Below are 2,925 nucleotides of genomic sequence, written 5' to 3'. Positions count from 1 at the left end.
CTTCTAGAATTCTGGTTTCTGATCCATGAACTAAAGATTTAGAAGTCCTAAGAAATACTGTTAGGATGGGGCTTTATAACATGCAAGGGTTTTTTTTATCTCCTGATCTGGGAAGCAGCATAGGGAGGAAGAGGAGGGGACCTGAGTGAGAGGTGATATTGCCAGAATTTAACAACTGATTGAATGGGAGGCAGGTGTTAGGAAGATGGCTGAGAGTTTGAGCCTAAGTGGCTGGAAAATTGACAGTGTCCTTCACACAGAGGGAGGGGAATGAAAGGGGGAGCAGGCCTCTAAGGGAAGATGCTGCTGCCTCATGCACAGACACTGAGTTCTCGCCTCTCCACCCTGGCTGGGGACTTTGGGCAGCCCGTGCCCCCCTGGCTGAGTGTGAGACATCAGGGCTGGGCTGCTCCTGCCCATCCACAGGCTGTCAAGAGGATCCTGGTCTGAGTGGACCCCAAAGGCTTCTGGATCACAGGCTTTCATCTCCTGGTCTGCCCAACGGCTTGGATACAACAGTCATTTCCGGTGTTTACTTTCAGAACTGTCTTCTGATACTTTCCCTCCACACTTTTCCTACCAGCACCTGTCTCATCTATTCCCTGTGCCAGTCTCCCCGTCAGTGGTCTTTCTTTCCTTCTTTTCATATCCCAAAGCTGAGAGATCTTATTTTAACCAGAAGAAGAAAAAGTTACAGACTCTATCTACAGTAGCTTCCAGCAATGTGTGCATGAATGCGCATGCACACACACAAACACACAGGCATTTATTTTCCCTCTCTCTCTCCCCCGTCCCTCTCCATCAGAAAGACTCCTCCAGTAACACACTTCGCCTAGAGTAAAACTTACAAAGGTTTTCAGCCACTCCAGAAAAAGCGATGGCAGATCATGTGTGGATGCCCTTGTTGTTTTACCCCTTGGCTCTCCAGTCTGAGGTAGTGTTCCCTACCTGACAGGGATCACCACCAAACACCCAGCACGTCCACACCGCATACCATGCACCATGCTCAGTCACGAATGCACATCAGCTTTTAGCAGCCTTCCTGCAAAGCACTGCAGCTGCTTTTGCATTTGCTGGCTATAGGCAAGAGAGGGAAATATGTATGCAATCTAATTCTCTCCTGTCTCAGCCTCTGTTCTCTAAGGACCTATTGGATATCAATCCCAGCTTCTAAAAAGGGAATCATGATTGAAATTTCTCAGCCAAGAAAACTGAGTCACCTTGGGGTTAAGGGCCCTAGGTTCTCTTTTCAAAAAGCCTTCAGCACTCACAGCCTGAGGATCTTTGGGTCCTATTCTCTGGCTCAGTGTGCATCACACATTTTTGATGGCTGCTCCATCCATAAAACTTTTCTGAGCATCCACCCCGAGTATGAGCATATTTATTTACTTACAAATTCTAAGCATGTACAACTACATATACGTTATGCACCATACAAATAGATAGACTCACTAGAAAAGATATAATAGACATACTCAAAATATAGACATTTAAAAAGGAGGAGATAAAGAATAAACATAACTGGAAGGTTCACGATAGTCTTCCTACACCTAGCGGATCACTTTGTTCGACTCCTGGCACACATGGCCACCTCGAAGACTCGTCGTGCTTGTCCATCAGCTGCTCCACTGTGTAAACTCTGTGGCAGGCATTGCTACTGCTCACCAACACCTCCAGTCACTCCTTCCCTTCCAGACGCAGGGGAGAACTGCACTCCCCAGCCCTTGAAGGTAGGAGTGGCTCTGTGACTCGCATATCCAATAAACAGCTCATTTCTGCTTAGAAGCATCATGGACCATGATTCTCTGTGTTCTCTCTTCTCATGCCACAAAAATCCTGTCGAAATGTAGTGTCATAAGATGGACATCTGGGAATCCTCAAGTGGTTAAGTGAGCAGACCCTGCTGACCATGTTGCACTTGAAGTTTAGGAGCTGTTTGTTACTGCAGCAAAACTTACCTTATCTTGACTGATAGTATTTGTGGAGACCCAGATGCCATCATGGTCATGGGGCTGATCGCTCCCAACTAGTATTGCTGATAGAGTACTCCTTGGTAGTGACAGCCACCATGCCCTGGAGGGAGGAAGAACAAGGAACTGGGCATAGGATGGAATCAAGACATAAGAAACGGCCCAGAGTCTAAATCAGGGGTCGGTCCCTAACCTCTGGGCTGTGAACTAGTACCAATCAGTGGCTTGTTAGGAACCAGGCTGCACAGCAGGAGGTGAGCGGCAAGTGAGCGAAGCTCCATCTGGATTTGCAGCCACTCCCTAGCACTAGCATCACCGCCTCAGCTCCACCTCAGATCATCAGGCATTAGATTCTCATAGGAGCACTGACCTCTGGTGCCAAAAAGGTTGGAGACTGCCAGTCTAAAGAGCAAACTTGGAGGCCAGGAAGACAGCATCTGGGTGGACATGTGAAGGAATTGATGAGCAGTCTCTTCTCTAATCCAAAGTCCATCCTTGAACTGGGCTAAAGATCTCTAACTCAGAGAGTGAAAAATGACTCTCTTTTCCTGGCTTCTGCATGCCCAGTGTCTTCCTAATAGAAAGGAGTTCAATTTGGGGCCAAATATATAAATCCTTCTCCCTGAGGCTACTCTTTCGGCTTCTAAGGCAGTGGATCTCTGTCTTTAAGCAAATTTCAGGGGAATTAAAGTGGAAAATCACTTATATCACGGAAGCTACCTTTCCGTGGAATCTAAAGCATTGACAGCCCTGCAGATTGGCTGATGCAAGGACTGCTCATGAGTTACACCATGGGTCCTAAGTGGTTAAGAAGGGGAGCTGAGGAATTTGGAATTCTCTTTGAAACCTGATATATGGTTTAATGTCTTGGTCCAACTGCCCTCACGGAAACTAAATAACAGCAACTTAGAACAGGCAGAATTTTCTTTGTTCTACATAACAGTCTGCACATCTT

The 2,925-nt window shown here is 46.8% G+C and overlaps 1 long non-coding RNA gene across 2 annotated transcripts in view; it reads right to left on the bottom strand.

The window, feature by feature from the left end:
* The window catches only part of LOC112478700, a 6,795-nt gene extending 4,087 nt beyond the window's left edge, over positions 1 to 2,708 (bottom strand). Inside the window, exons 1-3 of one of the 2 annotated variants that reach the window (XR_003045945.1) lie at positions 2,341 to 2,708; positions 1,959 to 2,073; positions 1,578 to 1,836 (exon numbers count right to left, since the gene is read on the bottom strand). This is a non-coding gene — a long non-coding RNA (uncharacterized LOC112478700). Of the gene's footprint in view, positions 1 to 1,577; positions 1,837 to 1,958; positions 2,074 to 2,340 lie in introns of those variants that run through there. The other variant, XR_003045944.1, reaches the window with a different exon arrangement.
* Between the last annotated feature and the right edge of the window lie 217 nt (positions 2,709 to 2,925).

This window comes from Pteropus alecto, unplaced genomic scaffold (assembly GCF_000325575.1).
Source record: "Pteropus alecto unplaced genomic scaffold, ASM32557v1 scaffold22, whole genome shotgun sequence".
Taxonomy (NCBI): Eukaryota; Metazoa; Chordata; class Mammalia; order Chiroptera; family Pteropodidae; genus Pteropus; species Pteropus alecto.
The sequence above is the reverse complement of the archived record's forward strand: the minus strand, read 5'-3'. Positions and strand labels throughout refer to the sequence as shown.